The sequence below is a fragment of the Triturus cristatus genome, chromosome 1_1, assembly GCF_964204655.1.
Source record: "Triturus cristatus chromosome 1_1, aTriCri1.1, whole genome shotgun sequence".
NCBI lineage: Eukaryota > Metazoa > Chordata > Amphibia > Caudata > Salamandridae > Triturus > Triturus cristatus.
This window is the reverse complement of record NC_140579.1, coordinates 301,014,599-301,035,225: the sequence shown is the minus strand read 5'-3', so window position 1 is coordinate 301,035,225 and position 20,627 is coordinate 301,014,599. Positions and strand designations below refer to the sequence as shown.

Here is a 20,627-nt window from a genome sequence, read left to right as displayed (position 1 = left end):
CCCCATCGTCACCTGTGAAGGACCCGGAAGCTCTACCGGATAACCATTGAGCTTCGCTTTTTGACTCGGCTGAGTCAAAGCGCAGTGGCGCTTTTGCTGGTTGGAGTCGTAACTCCCAGCCCGACCAGAGATACAGGGACTGCCAGCTGTAACGCACACCAGGAGGTGTTTGCCGCGTTACAGACTCGGAAGTCCACAGGATCGATCGAGCGGCTGCTCTCGGTTCAGTCTTCTTTGCTTGTGATTGGGGTATCGGTGACGCATCACCAGGAGGTGACTCCGCGTCCCGGTGCAGTCTGAGGAAGAGGTTGAGCGGCTGCTCCCTTCAGGTAGAGACCCCGGCTGGGTGTTTCCCTGACTCCTCGATTCTCCCCAACACTCTTCGTGCCCCTCACAGCCTACCGATTGGCATTGTCGGCCATTTCATTTCTGCCCTCTGTTGGCATACGCCGGGATCGGCGTATATGCAGAGGACGGTTAGGACCATCCGTGCTGTGGGCTGGTAACGTACTTAGCCTGGAGGATTCCAGTGACTCTAACCTTTGTTTATTCCTTGTATTATTTTTGCTTTCATTAAAATAACTAAACCTTCACAAGTGGTTGCGTTCTCATTATCGTGTCTGTTAAACGATCCTGAGACGTTCAGGGCGTTACAGCCGTTACGGTATTAGAATATCCCGCATTTCGCTGCAACAGAGGAACGTCTATCACTCCTAGTGGTACAATCGCAGTGATGGGCTGAATGGACTCAGTATTTAAAGGTGATTTGTCAAGGGATAGCGAATCAGAAAGCCGCGTTTACAGAGCACAAGGCAAGGGTCTGCGTTTTGTCGCTAGGCAACCTGTCACGTACAGGTTGAACACGGGCGAACAAAAAATGGCATAGTTGTCAATAAAGTTACATTCAGCCTTAGAACCCGTTATGTAGGTGTTTGTTTAAGTATATTCGGTAAAGCATTATTATTGTTTTGTGTAAAACAGAAAGAAAAGAATAAAACAGAAAAATTTAACTATACTGCGAATGGACGTAGATTCCAGTGATGTATAATTTCTATTATAAAAAAGTCATACTGTGTTAAAAACAGAGCAGTGTATCACATTAACATTCAAATAAATTCGAAATTTCGTCTGAAACACAAATCATTCGATCAAAATCCTGACTGATAACAACATATTCGGTCCACAGCTGGTCAATACATTTCTTAACAATTACATATCGATGTAAATTCGACACATATATCGCATGTCTACAAATGGAGATATTTCAATTGCTTATCAGACAGGAAAAACAATTTTTGAGAAATTCATAATATCAAATAGCATGTGAATACATATGTCAGATCTTCAATCTAGACAGACAGTTAGACAACACATTGTAATCAAGCATTACATCTCAGCGAACTTCAGGAAATACATTGCATTGGTATTACAAATATCCTGAGAAGACGATTTCGAAAAAATAGATTTTTTCTCCTTCTTTATAATGCAGTATGCATAAAAAATAAGGATGAGACATAATGGTTAACCAGTAGATGCAAAACAATATATTAATAAAACTACCTAGTCTAACAACGTTTGTGCGCATTTTACCAATATATCAGAAACCTCATCCATGTAAGGGTGGTAACAAAACCACGCCATTCCTCAGCTGAATTCAACCCTTGTGTAATCGAATTAGTCGTTGCAGTATCTAGAATGCCGTTGGATCGAACGCACTGGTAGTTTTATTAATATATTGTTTTGCATCTATTGGTTAACCATTATGTCCCATCCTTATTTTTTATGCATACTGCATTTTAAAGAAGGAGAAAAAATGAATTTTTTCGAAATCGCCTTCTCAGGATATTTGTAATACCAATGCAATGTATTTCCTGAAGTTCGTTGAGATGTAATGCTTGATTACAATGTGTTGTCTAACTGTCTGTCTAGATTGAAGATCTGACATATGTATTCACATACTATTTGATATTATGAATTTCTCAAAAATTGTTTTTCCTGTCTGATAATCAATTGAAATATCTCCATTTGTAGAGCAGCGATATATGTGTCGAATTTACATCGGTATGTAATTATTAAGAAATATATTGACCACCTGTGGACTGAATATGTTGTTTCGGTCAGGATTTTGATCGAATGATTTGTGTTTCAGAGAAAATTTCGAATTTATTTGAATGTTAATGTGATACACTGCTCTGTTTTTAACACAGTATGACTTTTTTTATAATAGAAAGGATACATCACTGGAATCTACGTCCATTCGCAGTATAGTTAAATTTTTCTGTTTTATTCTTTTCTTTCTTTTTTGCACAAAACAATAATAATGCTTTACCGAATATGCTTACACAAACACCTACATAACGGGTTCTAAGGCTCAATGTGACTTTATTGACAACTCTGCCATTTTTTGTTCGCCTGTATTCAACCTGTACTTGACAGGTTGCCTAGCGACACAACGCAGACCCTTGCCTTGTGCTCCGTAAACGCGGCTTTCTGATTCGCTATCCCTTGACAAATCACCTTTAAATACTGAGTCCATTCCGCCAATCACTGTGATTGTACCACACGGAGTGATAGACGTTCCTCTGTTGCAGCGAAATGCGGGATTTTCAGATACCGTAACGGCTTTGAGATAGGTAAGACTAACTCTCTCTAACCCTGTATACCGCTTGTTAGAGGCACATAAGACACCTTTTATATCAGGCTTTTCTTAAATTATGTTGCAGTAAATCGAATTCCTCGAGTACAGTGAGAGCCAGCACAAGGCCCGCTGGATTGTTACTGCTCAAAATCCTTCAGCCCCCCCGCACCAATAGCGTTATTATACGCTTAGTGACCATTCAACACGACGCAAGCGTACTACAACGACCCATAGCGATTCTGCCGTTGCACTGCCTGACTCTACCCTCACAAGCGGTAAGTGACTACCACTTGTACAAACAGCACCCTCGTGCTTGGGTGCTCAAACCTGCTCTATTTATTAATCATATTCGAATTTTTTATTCACAGCACCCGGCTGGGTACCCTGTGAGTTATTTTCTTTCACTTCTAACACGGTGTCACTACCTTCACAAATCAGGCAGCATTACCACCGTTCAGGTATACATGCATAATAGCAGCCTTTGGCTATCCTCTTCTCTAAATAGGACTCCACACTGATGGTATTATTATTATTTTTCTGTTTTTAGGTGTCCCAATATTATAAGGTCCTGATGAGATCCTCTATCCTAAATAGGGTCGAAACGCCGCTGACAATAAATAAAGGCGAATCATTATCTAACACTTATGATGAATAAGTGTTAAGAACTGGATTGTGTTATTCCTCATGATCGCCTCTATATTGAATAATTGAAACCTTTCACTTGCGTTGCACCTTATGTCACTTTTTAGTTTAGGTTCAATCACTTTTCTCACTGGGACACCTTTTAAGACTGTTTGTTAAAATCCTTATTCTGACTTGAATGTGTGTTAAGATACTGTTTTTATGTTGCTCATTATAAATATAAAGAATATCATTGTGTGCCAACTTTACGATGTGTATAGCTCATTTTTCTTTCTGACTCCGCTTTAAACCCTATATATTGCCATTGTGCTCTGTATATCATATAGTTGGTTATTTTCCCGCAGGAGCCATTGTTTCCTTTTAGAATTTAGTACCCAGGCTCCATGTGAGTAGGGTTCCCTTGTTCTTTGAACGTAAATCATGTGGCATGGGCATCTGATAGCATAAATTAAGTTGTGGCTATTACAATTTGTGAAGTGATCAAGGGCATATGTTTTTCCGCGATGTATGAATGATGCTTGCGCTATTGAGTATTGGCAAGCCTTACAGTGGCCACATTTATGGTGTCCTTTTACAGGTCCAGCTCCCATGGCAACTCCTCTGGACTGGTAAAAGAATTGGTTTTGGAAGGAGAATAAATCAGTTGTGATCAAAACTGCAGATAAATGAGGCACAGTGGTGGTCCAGAATACAGAAGACTACATCGAAGAAATGAATCGTCAACTTAACTGCGAAACCAGTTATACTTGCATTCAACGAGATCCTACCAATGAAATAGCGAAACTGATTAAAGATCTTACTACTCAGGGTCTCGGGGAGAGTTTTCTCTCAGAATCCGAATTTAAGTTCCTCAACAAAAGTAATCCAAGGACGCCTATGATCTACACAATCCCGAAAATACACAAAAATGTACAAAAACTGCCGGGCAGACCAATTGTCTCTGGATGTGGGTCTATATTAGAACCCCGGAATCAGTTCATTGACAGTTTCCTACAGCCATTTGTGTTGGACACCAGATCATTCCTCAGAGACACAATGCACACTATTCAATTGTTTGAAAATCAACCTTTTGACAAATCTACACAACTAATGGTTACACTGGACGTGCGCTCGCTATATACAAGCATACCACAAGCGGAAGCCATCCAAGTCATTAGTAGCATACTGGATACTCGACCGTCACCACAATGGATCCCGACCGAATTTCTGGTACAACTACTACAAATTGCGATGACCAAGAACTATTTTATCTTCCAAAACCAATTCTTTTACCAGTCCAGAGGAGTTGCCATGGGAGCTGGATTTGCGCCGAGCCTGGCAAATCTATATATGGATAACTTTGAAGACCAAAACATCTACTCTGAACAAAACCCTTACATCAATAACATCACAACATGGAAACGCTACATAGATGATATTTTGATGTTATGGACCGGTACAGAGGAGAATTTGGTGTCCTTCTTTACATGGTTAAATGCTCGCGCTCAGGACATTCAATTCACCATGTCTCGCAATAGTAGTTCTATTCCATTCTTAGACCTTACACTCGAAGTAGAAGAAGAAAGAATACTGATGAATCTTTACAAGAAACCAACAGACCGTAACACCCTCTTACAGTACAATTCCCATCACCCGAGGAACCTCCGGGACAATCTCACATATGGGCAGTTCTTAAGGCTACGTCGAAATTGTACTAGACAAAAAGACTACTTTAAAGAAACGGACATACTGATTATGAAACTGAGAGAAAGGGGCTACCCTAAAGGTTTACTCAACAGAGCCAGAAAAAGAGCCTGGTATAGACCAGGAGGTACCTTGTTGGAAGTACAACCAAGAGAAGAAGAAAAAATGGATAGACTGATATGTGTTACTACCTTCAACACTAGAAGCCATGAGATACAAAAGGTGATTAAAAAAATACTGGAACTTGGTAGGTTCTGAAATCTGCATGACGGAGGCACCGATGTTTTCTTTCAAACGCGACAAAAACATAAAAGATCATGTAGTATCTTCGTTCCTAGAACCTCCACCTACACCAGATATCAGAACACAACTCTGTCTGCCACCTGTAAAAGGACACCATAAATGTGGCCACTGTAAGGCTTGCCAATACTCAATAGAGCAAGCATCATTCATACATCGCGGGAAAACATATGCCCTTGATCACTTCACAAATTGTAATAGCCACAACGTAATTTATGCTATCAGATGCCCATGCCACATGATTTACGTTCGGAAGACCACACAGAAAATAAAAAATAGAACAACACCTCAGTAGATCAAGATGTAGGACACATGGGGCACCTTTGGTAGATCATTACACCAACATACGACATACACATGAACATTTGGAATGGTGGGTGCTAGAAAAAGTCACCCTACAAGGGAGGGGGGGGCGACAATGCCACCTCCCTTAACTACAAAGAGTGTCACTGGATACACATCCTGGAGGGCGTCAATCATGGCCTCAATGGTTATGAAGAAACATACATACAAATGAGTAAGCTGTAAAATCTGATTGGATATGCTCTTACATATACTTAATGCATTGAAAATGTGGCTTCTGTAAAAAGTCATTGATGTTAAATGAAGAGATTGGTTTTTCAAACCACAATTTGTTTTCTGCTGACTTGTCAAGATATTTAATTTATTCCATTGTATATAAGAATCCGCCACAAGAAATACTTGACACATTGACTAATACAAGATTGTGTATTACGAGTGTTCAGGGATACTCAAATACCGTTATGTATAATGGATTGTTTAATTCAATAAATTTTTTTCTATTTGAAATTTAATTTAAGATCGCCTCACATATACTCAATGTCCAAAAGCTTTCACCAATGTAAAATGAAGACAAACAATAATTTTTTTTTTTTTTTCGCTTTTAGACAGACATTTAACTTGCTTCATTGCACATATTGTTCCTTCGGGACCAGAGAAGTATCAGTAAAAGCCGCACACTAGCTTTACCGAATCCGCTCCTTGAAGTCCTCACCATGTTTTAACATTGATACTGGGTGCTTAGCAACCAGTACAGCGGAGGCTGCCATAGGTTAAATACTGAATACGTGAGAGCACTCGCTGTCATTCTTTACAAGCGCCAGACGGATGAGGACGTCTCTCGCTGCTCTCGCAAGTAAGCAAGACTGTGATCTATGCTCTTTCTAATTAAATCACTCGCGTAGTTTTAAAATGCACGATCGCATTCGACCCTCACCATCGGGAATGCTTTTTTAAACACGCTTTTCCTTTTTAACTTTCACTTGGCGAACAAACCGATCGCTATGATCCTCCGGCCTCAGATACATATCACAAGGAGCGTTTCTCTTAAACCACACGACCGCTTCTGTACCCACCAAGCCTTTTTGAGTAACGTGCTAAGACCGCTAAGACCTTTAGGACCCTAGGGCCTCGCATATTATGAAGCGCACTTAGCATGCCTTCCTTTTAACGCGTTTTCCACCCATCGGTGGCTACGAGGACCTTTGTGCCTCGTATTTAATAAGGACTCTAACAAGTACTAACCAGGCTGCAGGGAATATGCAAACGCAACTTCGACTCCACAACACAATACAGGTCCTTCCGTGTCTGATTATATGATACACTGCACAACCGAAGTCGCCCCATTAATATTTAACGATATTGCACGATCATAATCAAACCATTGAGGGTCATATTAGTTATACCATATGTACAACAAAGCAACAGGAAGGGGCTCACCTATGCCCCTCCCCTCTTGTTTTTTCAGTTCTGGGCGATCGCTATGGCGGGGCCTTCCTTCAAGCAACCGGTTTGATACATAAAGAATAAACAATTGTAATAGGTATGTATACAGGAACATTTAATGTTCCCCCCCAGCCCCCCCCCCCCCTTTTGTAGCCAGCGTGTGTGCTAAATAACATACCAGGTGAGCAATCGCTAGCTACCTTGCTCCACATTTGGAGTTCACTAGCACACACATCATTCTGATACATGTCTTTAATTCACAGGCTGTCTGATGCTTTTCTGTCCTGATGAAGACCCGCAATAGATGCATACGAATCTGCACTATACCATAGGGTCGAAACGTCGACGTTCTAAGTTCAATTTGTCCTTGCAAAACCACAACTTTAATAAGGAAATTTTATACCCTGCAGTGGTCTATGTATTTATCTTTTGGACTTTTGTACATAGTCTTGTGTAAATATATGTTACTTTATGCATAGCACCTTATCACCAAACACAATAAGTCACTAATTGTCTCACCGCACTTGTTTTTGTGGACAGCATTTGCTATTATAATTGGTTCAAATAATTTAAAGAGTAAAAAAAGAATTGCATTCACTGTACTTCTCCTCTTATTGAGTAATATTGATGATATGTTGTTCGTGTGTTTTACTCTCATTGAATGACCAATGTAAACATTTGCAGAATGTATTAAGTACAAGAGAAACTCAGGTTTCATGATTCCCGACAGAACCATTTTTTGTTTTGCATTTATACTTACACAGCATTTTACTATCGGACACAGTATAAATCTAGATCTCTACAGGACAAGTTACAGCTCGCCATCTGTACACGACTCAGAAAGACTACGATGCCAAAGATACAGGTATACAGCTATGAACAATGCAAAGTACTGCACACTTTTAACACACTATAGAGCTACAGCTCTGTACAAGTTACACCTCGTTATCCATTCAAGTTGCAGAAAAGTTATACTTGCTTAGGATGCAGGTATACAGAGCTGCTCAATACACAGCACTGTACCCTTGGTAAACACTATCAAAGCAGTGCACTGCGAGATAAGTTACAGCTCACGATCTGTCCAAAGCCTGGGAGGACTCTGGAGTCTACACTAAATCTAAGGCACTGTACATTTGGGTACACTAGAGAGGCAGGCATTTGTAGGACAATTTAAAGCTCACAATCTGTTGAAGACTCTGCTGCCCAGGATAGGTCTACGTGGTAAAAAACGTTTACCCCGCAACTTTTTCCCCGCTTGGAATCACAACGCGGTCGTTACAACGACCGCGTTGTGATTCCGCATACCATTGCTCCACAAGTCGGAAGAACGACTTACGAAGGGGGGGGGGGGGGTGTTGGATTTAAAATCCAACACCTTCCCTAGTGTCCGCACACACTGGAGTTGGAATAGTAAATTACACTATTCCAACATTCAGCGCCCCCCCCCTCCGCAAGTCGTTGTTCTGACTTGCGGAGTAATGGTATGCGGAATCACAACTTGGTCGTTGTAACGACCACGTTGTGATTCCAAGCGGGGAAAAAGACGGCGGAATAACGTCGTATATTCGGACTACGCCATTGTACACTCAGTACACATGAGAGCCAGAGGAACGCAGAACATGTTTCAGACTGCCATTTGTCCAAGGCTAGCGAATGCTCAACTGCAGAGGATACATCTATACAGCACTGTATATATACTCAGCACTGTACCCTAGTATACACAATAAACCTAGAACTCCCAGGGACACGTTACAGCTCACCATTTATTCCAAGGCTCGGGCAGGCTCTGCTGCCCATAATAAACCTGCAGTACTGTATATTGGCACAACACTGAAGCACTATATGAATATTATCAGTCCTTGTGGGTCAAAGCCTATCCGAAAATGGCTGCTTAAGCATGATACACACTGCAAGGTTCAGCGATCCGTTCTGCAAAGATCCTCAGAGGGAGTGATAATCCCTTTCAGGCTCCTGTTGTAGTTGCAGCGCACAGTGAACTGACACACTTTGAAGGTACATTTCCAGCTGCCTGCCTAAACTATTCTCTATCTGAATGGTGCCTGACCCCAAAATGGCGGTCTCGCGAAGACGAGGAAATACCGCCGCGAGATAAAGAGCTTCTGTTTGCAGGGGGATGAAAGAAGGGTCTTTATTCTCATTTGCATGCGCTGCTTCACTGAGTGAATTCCACATAAAAAGCACCTCTTGGAGGGTGCGACCTCTTCTCCCGGACAAACTCTCATGGAAGAATGCCTGACCCTAAGATGGCGGTTTCATGATGTCGAAGAAGGTTTTTCCACACCCGATCTCACCAAGAAATGCAGTACAGGTATCTGCGCAAGTGTTTAGTTGCAGCACCATGCCTATCTGTAGTATCAACATAGTATGCTCAATTCTCCTCTGCATTCTAGAAGTCTGACCCTAAGATGGCAGCTGAAATGATGGGCAGGCATTCCTACATCTAACCAGTTGCATAGGGGTGAACTCCTCATTGTTCGTGCCAACTGATATGGTCCCCCCACTCTACGACCATTTCAATGCTTCTGCTGTTATTTATCACTTAGGGGGCTGATGATGCTCCTCACAAGCCCCTCCCCTTAAATCGTGAAAGTGGTCTAATTGAGGAGCATCATAAGAAGATAGCGTAAATGCTAGCCAGTGTAATATATTAAGTCATGGCGACTGAATCTTAATCCAAAATTTAAAAGGGATTCCCAGTCCAAATAGTATTTTCGCTGCAAACACCCGCAAAGGAGTCGGCCATCTTAACGGCCCACAACAAAACGGCAATCTTCCTCAATTGGCTCCCACCTTCTATTAAACCGCCCCCCCCACCCAAAGGTAGAGTGCCATTCAGACCAAGGTCTTTCCACATCATGGCTGGTCCACACATGATACCTGAAGGAAACAGTGCATTCTCTATTCACTACCCCCCCAATCTATCGAAAAAGTGCCTCGAAGACATTCAAGCACAACCTTCTCAGAAAAAACCCTGAAGTCTTGTTTCTGGACCCTCTTTCAACACCAAGCAAGGCGCTATAATCAATAACCTCATATTCTTCACTAGAAAAATAGCCAAATGGCAGTCTGCCTTTGCTAAGCTACTATCCATCTGCATCCATAAAAATATTCCCTACGGAACCAGGATAACATCACGCGCACCAAACCTCAGAGCCACCCTAAACATAACCTCCTACAAAAATGGCACTATTCTTATTCAAGCAGCTAACAAGGACCTAGAACTATTCGACAAATACTTTCCCACCCTAAAAAAACCACACCATCTCCCCATCCAATGCACCACAGGATCTTCCCCCCACCCCCACCTCATCTCCTGCACAGCAGAGTCCCCCTCCCCTACCCAGATCCGACAAAAGAGGCCACAACAAATCACCTCCCTTAGATCTCTTATCACCCGCACCCCCAAATGGAATCATCATCAGAACCAACAATGCCCCTCCCGTTTTGTCCAATCTCCGCCCTTCCACATCTCCACACTCCGCCACCTCCCCTATCTCCACTTCCATCACTCTCCTCCACAACCCTCTACCGACCGCTGATGTAACCCACCACGACACGGCCATTATATCGAGTCTGATTAAAGCCCCCAGCCAGCACATATCCCTCTCATTATCCACCACCCCGCTCCCTTCCACACATTCCCACCACACTACCCACACAGACATTCAACCCCTCAGCAATACCACTCCCAGCCTTCCCTGTCCGCCAATCATGTATCCGCCTCCTTATCACACTTCTGAACAAGACCCTCTCATAACCCAGTCCTACCTAACATCCAGAAAACTTCAGAACGTTATATTAGATATCAAAAGCATCCTTCTTCTTGCTGAAAACTCTCTCTCCAAACTTACCCATCTTCAACACTCTCTTGCGCTAATCAACAATGTGATAAAAACGATCCCCTTGCCTCTGTCAAATCGACTCCTACGCACTCGCAAACTCCCGAACTATCTAACAGACATGGAAATCCACACCCTTTTACTACTGTATGAAAACCCAACGAGCCCCATCAGTCTTGAAGAAGATTCTTACTACCCAACGGATCAGGAAATCCAAACCCTCTTACTGTCTTACGAATGTCCCGCTCACCTCATCTCCACAGAAGAAGAATTCTCTATTCTCCCAGTCCCTATCAACCCAAACAGAACATCCCATCCAAAACTCAGAGGAATAAACCTGAACAACCTCCAATCCATAACCACCAACCATGAAATTCACGAGCCGTCCACAAAGAATTCCTCTAATCTGTTCTCCTGCCTTCTCCTAAACTGCCGTTCAGCCTCAAAACACGCCTCAGACATCGCCGACCTCACCCTGAACATGAAAACGGACATAATCATCCTCACGGAAACTTGGCTCAATGAAGCGTCCTCCCCATGCCTAGACCTTTTAGTCCCCCCTAACTACAACATTATTAGACTAGACAGACTTCTCAAAAAGGGCGGAGGACTAGCCTGCATTCATCGATCCAACATTACCATCTCGAAGTTTCACTCCGAACCCATGGACTCCTGTGAATACCTTGGGATCTCTGTAAAATCTTCAGATAACCACTCCAACAAGCTACATATCCTCTACCATCACCCAGGCAAGAACGCAGTATTTACAGACCAAATTAGGGAAATCATCACAACAAACTCTACCCCTCTCTCCAACGACATATTCCTAGGCGACTTCAATCTCCATTGGGAAAACCCCCTTGACAAACAGGTCCACGCCCTCAAAACCTTCCTAGCAGACCATTCCTTGATCCAAGCGATCTCAAAGCCCACTCATGCTAAAGGTGCTACTCTTGACAGGCTCATCTCTAAACAAAACACGATTGAATCTATCCAGATCACCCCTTGTGACTGGTCTGACCATCACATCATCACCTTCAGTATTTCCTCCACTACCAAGAAAACCTTCCCGCTACAAAACAAACTTAAACAATGGATAAGAAACACAAAAAACCTCGACTGGAACACCCTAGCCTCTCACTGTGAGAATGTTCTCATCCCCCCCAGCAACATGTCTAACGTCAGTGACCTCACCGACCACTACAACTCCACGATGACCAAGATCTTTGACCAAGCTGCCCCACCTAAGCTCAAACGAATTCCAGACAAAGAAAAAAACACTTGGTTTAACGAAACCCTAAATGAAGAAAGACGTAAACTTAGATCATCAGAACGGAAATGGCGACAGCATCCCTCCCCTCTCCATCTCAAACTACTTTGGCAAGCTAGAAACTCCGATAACAAAAGTATTCTTCAATCCAAAAAAGACTTCTTTAGATCAGAACTAGACAATGCCAAGAACAGACCAAAGAAACTTTTTGACATTCTAAAACAACAATCTAACTAATTGGCTAAATCCTCTCTCTTGACCACAAAATCACAGCTTAGCAGTGAAGAATTTTCCTCCTTTTTCACAGCAAAAACAAACTCCCTCCAACTTGAGCTTAACATGGCCGCAGCGAATGCAACCACCTCAAAGGTCTCTCAAACTGAAATCCCTGATCAACCCGAGTTACTTTTGCCAAAAAATAACTCTCACTGGTCCACTTTCAAACTTTACGATCCAAATGACATCACCAAAACATTAGCAACCACCAAACTCAACAACCATTTCAATGACCCAGTCCCCTCAAATTGCCTCCCCCACATCTACCAAGTCATCTCCCCTCTCTGGACCAAAATCATCAACGCCTCGCTAGCGCAAGGGCACATACCGGACTGCCTAAAAACAGGCCAGGTCACCCCTATACTAAAGAAACCGACTGCGAACTCCTCCAACCCCAACAATTTCCGACCCATAACTAACATTCCCATGCTAGCCAAGGTCCTGAAAAAATGTGTTCAACAACAACTGAACCAACACATCATGGACTTCAACCTTCTCAACACCCACCAATCGGGTTTCAGACCCGGCCATAGCACAGAAACAGCCATTCTACATATAGTGGACAACGCCCTCCTTGCTCTTGCCCGCAACAAAACATGTCTACTAGTCCTGCTTGACCTCTCCTCAGCCTTCGACACGGTCAATCACGAAAAAATTCTAAAAAGACTGGAAAATAGGATGGGTTTATCTGGCTCAGTCCTTCAATGGTTCAAATCCTTTCTGGAAAACAGAACACAATCTTTCATGGTGAACAAAAATCTTTCCCGCTCCTCACCAAACCCTCTGGGTGTACCACAAGGCTCTACCCTATCTCCCACCCTATTCAACCTATATGTCGAACCGCTAACCGAACTATTACAGCAGGCAAACATAGCCTACCACATGTACGCGGACGACACTCAACTTTACATCAAGATCTCCGCCATTGAAGACATAATATCGATGAACATGGCACTCAAAGACCGTCCACTGGCTAACAACCAACTTCCTCAAGCTAAACTCACGAAAAACTGAATTTCTTCTAATCTCCCCCCTAATAACTCCCAGGAGCCAAGGGAATATCCAAGATGATCACTGCACTTAACTGCACGCCAACTCTGGTGGACTCCACCAAATCGCTTGGAATTACTCTAGATAATAACCTTAACATGCAAACACACATCAACCTGTTAGCTAAAAACACACGCTTTCACCTCAGCTATCTCAGGAAAATGAAACCTTTCATCAATAACCAGGACCTCAAAACTGGAGTTCAATCCTTAGTCATCTCAAGACTGGAGTACGGATGCACCACCCTCGCGGGACTTCCCAAAATCTCAACCGCCCCATTAAAAGCCTGTCTCAACGCCGCAGCAAGACTCCTAACAGGATCCAGGAAATATGACCACATATCGCCACACCTGAAGGCGCTCGACTGGCTTCCTTTTGAAGCTCAAATCCACCTAAAAATGGCATGCATCACTCACAAAGCGCTTCACCACAATACTCCCCAGTACCTATCCCAAAAACTGACCTTATCTGGAGGAATCAGACATTCAAGGAGTGCTGATAATTTACTCCTGAAACCCTCACGCTTTAGAAAGAAAAAAACTTCTGACAGAGCATTCTCCGGAGCAGCACCAAGAATATGGAACTCGCTTCCTCCCTACATCAGAAAAATCTCCTCTACTCTTCTGTTAAAAAAAGAAGCAAAATCATTCCTTATGTGCAAATTCCTCCCGTAAACTATCACACGTACCATTCCAGATGTACACCCTAAACTTGCCCCTTCTATCCCTCGAAAGACACCTTCGCTGCTCTCGACCCGTTGCTTAGAAACACTTTCACGCCTGCGACCTTACGAACTTTGTAAATAAGTTGATCTTATGTATGCTATTCTTTTCTTGCAAATTGATTTATTTGTATTGTGCCCTCAGTGTAAAGCCCTCTGATACCCTTCCCTGGGTCTGGTCCGCGCTATAGAAAACTCTAAAAATAAATAAATAAATGCTACAATATCTGCAAATTCTGTGAGATAAATAGCGTACTAAAAGTGAGCAAAATGTTTCTCAACCCAAGAGCAGACATGAGCTGCAGTGTCCAATGAACTCAATCAACACAATATGCTGTCTCGAGCCAGAATCCAGAAAGGCTGAATTAGAAATTATCTAGACCAAGAAATAACCCCTCTTGGCTACTATTTTTTTTTTTTAATGAAAGGCCTCTTGCTATAAGTAATAGCAGAGTTACTGGTGGGCAGTGGAAAGGTTCCAGCCAGAGGAGATCAGAATGAAAGTTACCATGTAGAGATCCGCATGCCAAAGCATGGTCCACCTTAATATTGACTCAACAATGTCACAGGAAAATAATATAATTTCTAAAACATTGTGGTGTCCAGAACATCGTGAGACATAATACTGAAGGTTAGAATATCGGTTTTTAAACTTTGCTCGAGCGTCAGTTGTAGTTTTGGGCCAGTGACTCACGCTGGACCCATGCTATTGCCTGACGTGGAATATGACAATGTCAGTATTCCATGCGCAGGGTAGGGAGGTGAAGCTTCGATGGTTGGTCAGTTGCTGCCGACCAGGGAGAGATGGTCCGTTGAGTCCTGTTGGTGCTGCAGAATAAACCTATCTTGGCAGCATGGTTACCTGTTGGTGGTGCACGGCATCTCTTTTACAACATCAGTCTCTTACTTCTCTTCCGAGTTTTCATTTGCTAATTGACCTAGTCATGAATCATTGTTTCTCTTACTTTCCATCTTTGATTTTACAGGTTGTAAGTGGACCTTACTGGCTTTAACCCATACAGCTTTAGACAGACAGGGGCCTGCTATGATTTTTAGTTCAACATGCTAGATTGCAGTTCGCTATTGAGGAATTGCAGAAACCATTAATTGTCATGTTCCGGGTTAAAATTATCAGAGTTAAAGATGGAGTAAAAAAAACATGCAATTGGTATTATAAAAGGAACTTGTAAGCTATGCCTAAGTAGGCAGAACAAGTTCAGTGAAAGGCCTGATGTAAACACTAGGACTTTCAATTTCAGCAAAAAAATACAACCATTCTTGGTCAGAAAATAATTTTCTGATATTGGTAGGGTGAGGTCTATCTGCCTAGAAACTGAAACCTGTGAAGATGTTTTTTATTCATTTTCGACCCACGGCTCCCTTGATCCATTGGCCATTGCCCGTTGCTCCACACGGTTACTTTTTTTGAAGGGTGGGGTGGATGTAAGCCCAGCCTCGGGGGTACTTGCATTTTTCTCTCTGAAAATAATTGGGATGAAGCTGATGAAGGTATTAAAATCATATATGCATGGTGTTTCGTATTACTAAGGCGGCGCCTCGAATAAAATATTCCTGGTTACACTTCTTAGCCCATGCATTTTTTAGAGTACCCTCTCAAACTTGTTTATCCCACTTACAGTGCTAGATAGCACCCCTATGCATGTAGGCTCCATTGCTAAAGTGTTAGTGCGCTTGAGAGTATTTGCAAACACCTGTCTCATACAAAAAGAACAATTGATGGTCAGAATGCAGAACAATGTCATACATTCACCCCAGTACAGAGATCTGGGCCTAAATCCATCTTTTTGCTCACCATGCCATTCCAGTTTGGACCCAACCATATGCAAATCAGTCTTGACCCTGCGCCCAATGGGAACAGTCCAGCCCGAACTGCCAGGCCAGGTCCTTCCTGGACTGTAAACAAGCATCCTAGGACTGCTTTCGGGCTTTCAGCCCTCATCAGCCAGGATAGCTTGACTCCAGTGGCATGGAGAGCAGCACTCTGTCCATCTCCTTGTGTTTGCTTTATTCGCCCTAAGTTGGCAGGGTATGCCCAGACGTCGGTCCCTTGCTCACTTTGACACTGGATTCAAGCTAGCCTGGCTAATGAACGGTTTTACCCAGAAACCGGTCCCAGGATGCTTGTTTCCGATTCAGGGAACACCTGGCTTGGCAGTTTGGGCTGGACTGTTCCTATGAGGCACAGGGTCAAGACTGATTTGCATATAGCAGGGTCTGAACTGAGATGGCGAAGTGAGCTAAAGAATGATGATGGATTCAACCCATATCTGAAAAGTTTCAGCCCTCCGTCCATCATCTCCTTGTGTTTGCTTTGTTAACACACTTGTCTCAGCAGATTTTTTTAACACATACAGCTTTATTTTTGCTGTCTCTTCCCTAAAATTGCCTACAAATCAATGCAAGTAAAATAAATTCTTCTGATTTTTTTTTTTTTAAACGTGTCATTTTCCGGCTTTTAAATGTTGACATTATGTCGTATATGGTGTTTGTTAGATCTGGGGGTCTCTAGTTGGCAGGGTAGGTACCACTGTCCAAGTAGGGACCCTTGCTTCTAGTCAGGGAAAGGGGGATACATTGTTAAGATAACCCCTGCTCACCCTCTAGGTAGCTTGGCCTGAGCAGTCTAGCCTATCAAAGGCAATGTGTAAAGTATTTGTACCAACACTCACAGTAACACAGGGAAAACACCACAGATTTACTCCACACCAGTTTTAGAAAAATAAGGTATCTTTACTAAAAACTTCACAAGACCAAATACTACAGAAAAACCAACATACAATTAAAAAGATTACTTTAAAGATAGTTCAAGAGTTTGCAGAAAGTACTCCAGGATGTAAAAGTCAGTGTCCTGCACAATGCGACTCTCAATGCACAAAATGCGACACTCTCGTGCCCAACAGTACCTGTAGTTGCGATAAGGTTCCCAAAAGCTATAACAAGGAAGATGGCAAAGGCGATGCGATACTCCTGAGATCTTGGGGAGGCTTTGCAGCAGCCCTGCTTCACGCAGCAGAGGTGGATGCGCCGGCTCTGATCTGTAGGGGGAGGATGCGATGACTTTGGCGTTGCGTAGGTTTCTTAGGGGGAAGCTTACGCACAGGTACGATGCGACGATCTTCGATGCTGACTTCTGGCGCCGCAACCCTCGATGCGTCACGGGACGGGACTCTGCGTCGACATACGCAGCGACTGGATACTTTCACGCACCGGCAGTGGTGCGGCCCGCAAACTGGTTCTGCGACGACCCTCGCAGCGTCGGGAATCTTCACGCACCGGGACGATGCTCGACGCACTCGGCGATGCGGGGACTCCGGGTGCTGCGATGACGCGCGGTGAAATTCTCCTCGCACTCTCGTTCTTGCGACACACAATCGGATGATGCGTTGGGTACCAGTTATTATTTTTCACGCTTCTGCTTCCCAGCTCCCAAACACAGCAAAACGACCTCCTGAGGCCCCAAGACTGGGCAAGCACTCCAAGGCAGGTCAGAACTCCTTCAGCAGAGTTCCAGGGGAGCTGGTGGTGAAGTCCTTTTGTTCCTGGGACTTCTGAACAGGGAGCCAGCTCTTCTCAGGCCCTTGGAGATCAGAATCAAAAGAAGGGGACACAGCAAAAGTCCTTCCCCTCTCCTTGGCAGCAAAGCAAAACAGCAAGCAGGCAGTCTTCTCCTCTTCAGTTCTTTTCAGCTTTCTCCTTGGCAGAGGTTTCTTCTGAGTTCCAAAGAGATCTAAAGTTTTGGTGTCTGGGGTCCTCTTCTTATACCCCTCCAAGTCTTTGTCTCTCTTTGTTTCAGTGGGGGGATTCCCCTGCTTAAACCGGTTCCTGGGTGTGCTCTGCCCTGGAGCACCTGGTTCCTTTCAGAGTGAGGGGCAGGGTCATTAGACGCTCAGCAGGAGGTGGAGCCTTCTTTGTGCCAGCAGAGGCAGAGTCCTCAGCCTGGCCTGCAAGGGGTGGAGCCAGCATTGTGCTGGCAGAGGCAGCCCTATTCAAACCCAGGGGCTACTCCTCCCACCCATCTAAAGCAGATCTCCGTATTCACCCTGCTGCTGACTCATCCAGGCTCCTGGAGCCACCTAGCCCATCACATGACACCAGTCAGCCAACCAGCACACAGGCACACAGGAAGGTTAAACAGGAGAATAGCTATTTTTTTAAAAAGTGCTATTCTCACACAGTGAATTTAAAAACCATCCTGCTAAAAAGATGTATGATTAAATTCTGAACACAAAGATACCAAACTTGGATTTTCTATCTGGCCCTTATGGGAAGGTAGGCATGTAACAGCCTCCCCCATTCTATCCTATGGGCAAGATAGCCTCTCAGCAGTGAAAAACGAAATTGGCTGTAATTCACTACCAGGGCATGTTACACACCTCAGTACATGCCCTACCTTTCAGATACACTGCACCCAGCCCAGGGGGGTACCTAGGGCCACCATAGGGATGCCTGACATGTACAGAAAGGGAAGGAGAAGGCCTGGTCAGTGGTTGCACTGGTCAGGTCGACATGGCAGTCCTGGACTGCACATCGGCACTGCAAGCAGGCCTAAGACATCATTTTAGCGCTACTCCTGTGGGTAGCACAATCAGTGCTGCAGCCCACCAGTAGCATTTGAATCACCAGCCCTGGCACACCCAGTGCACTTTATTAGGGGCTAAAAGGTGAAACAAATATGCCAATCATGGATAACCAATCAATATAACAATTTACCAAGGGAGCACTTGCACCTTGACACTGGTCAGCAGTGGCAAAGTGCCCAAAGCATCTAAACCAGCAAAAACGAAATCCAGCATAGCGTCAAAAAAATACAGGAGGTAGAGGCAAAATGTCTGGGGTAACCATGCCAAAGATGTCAGGTCTAACAAGTGTCCCCTCCAGCTGAAAGTGGGGAGAACTACCCACCCTCTTGGGAGTTCTCATCGCTAAGGCGAAAAAACCTGGACAGACCCTCAGCGTTGGCGTGTTCTGTACTGGGGCGGTGTTCCACCGTAAAGTCCATCCCCTGTAGGGAAATGGACCACCTCAACAGCTTAGGATTCTCACCCCTCATCTGCATCATCCATCTAAGGGGCCTGTGGTCCGTCTGAACCCGGAAGTGAGTCCCAAACAAGTAGGGTCTCAGCTTCTTCAGCGCCCAGACCACAGCAAAAGCTTCCCTTTCAATCACACTCCACCGCTGTTCCCTGGGAAGTAGCCTCCTACTAATGAAAGCTACAGGTTGGTCCAAGTCCTCATCATTTAGTTGTGAGAGCACCGCTCCCACTCCATGCTCAGAAGCGTCTGTCTGCACTATGAATTCCTTGGAGAAGTCATGCGCCTTGAGTACATGTGCTGTACACATGGCCTCCTTCAGGGCATCAAAAGCTTCTTGGCAGGCACTGGTCCAAATCACTCTCTTCGGTAACTTCTTGGAAGTTAGTTCTGTCAAGGGAGCAACAATGGTGCCATACCCCTAGACAAAACGGCGATAGTACCCAGTGAGTCCTAAGAAGGCTCTCACCGCTGTCTGGGTCTTGGGGGGTTCCCAAGCCCGGATGGTATCTATCTTGGCTTGTAGGGGCGCCACCTGGCCGCTTCCTACCTGGTGTCCCAAATACACCACCGAACCCTGCCCTATCTGGCACTTACTGGCCTTGATAGTGAGGCCTGCACTTTGCAGAGCCTTCAACACTGCGCAGAGGTGTTGCAAGTGTTCTTCCCAAGTGGAGCTGAACATAGCAATGTCGTCCAGAAATGCTGCGCTGAATTGCTCCAGCCCGGACAATACCTGGTTGACCAGTCTCTGGAATGTGGCAGGGGCGTTCTTCAACCCAAAGGGCATGACACGGAACTGGAAGTGCCCCTCTGGCGTTGAAAACGCAGACCTCTCCTTGGCCCCTTCAGTTAAGGCAATCTGCCAGTACCCAGAAGTTAAATCAAACGTACTGAGGTAGTTGGCAGCTCTCACGAGCTCATCAGCTCTGGGGATGGGGTGTGCGTCAGTCTTCGTGACCGCATTGAGCCCACAGTAGTCCACACAAAACCTAAGTTCTGGAGTGGCACCTGGCGCAGCAGCTTTCGGTACAAGTACCACTGGGCTAGCCCATGGGCTGCTGGAGGGCTCAATCACACCTAGTTCCAACGTCTTAGAAACCTCCTTCTTGATGCTGGCCCTGACCTTGTCAGCCTCCCGGTAAAACTTTTGTTTCACAGGCATGCTGTCTCCCGTGTCCACATCATGGACACACCAGTTGGTGATGCCGGGGGTCAGGGAGAACAGAGATGCAAACTGACCCAACACATGGCGACAGTCCCTCTGCTGTTCTGGGGTCAGGGTGGGCGAGAGGACCACTCCATCCACTGACCCATCTTGCTCCTTAGCTTCCAGGAGGTCAGGAAGAGGATCGCTATCCTCCTCCATCCCTGCATCTGTAGCAAGTA

The 20,627-nt window shown here is 44.5% G+C and overlaps 1 long non-coding RNA gene across 2 annotated transcripts in view; it reads left to right on the top strand.

Annotated features, from left to right (window-relative positions):
- Positions 1–2,569: 2,569 nt before the first annotated feature.
- The window catches only part of LOC146870155 (uncharacterized), a 40,379-nt gene continuing 22,321 nt past the window's right edge, over positions 2,570–20,627 (top strand). The window contains exons 1-3 of one of the 2 annotated variants that reach the window (XR_014959083.1): positions 2,570–2,633; positions 2,724–2,913; positions 7,032–7,081. This is a non-coding gene — a long non-coding RNA (uncharacterized LOC146870155). Of the gene's footprint in view, positions 2,634–2,723; positions 2,914–7,031; positions 7,082–20,627 lie in introns of those variants that run through there. The other variant, XR_014959077.1, reaches the window with a different exon arrangement.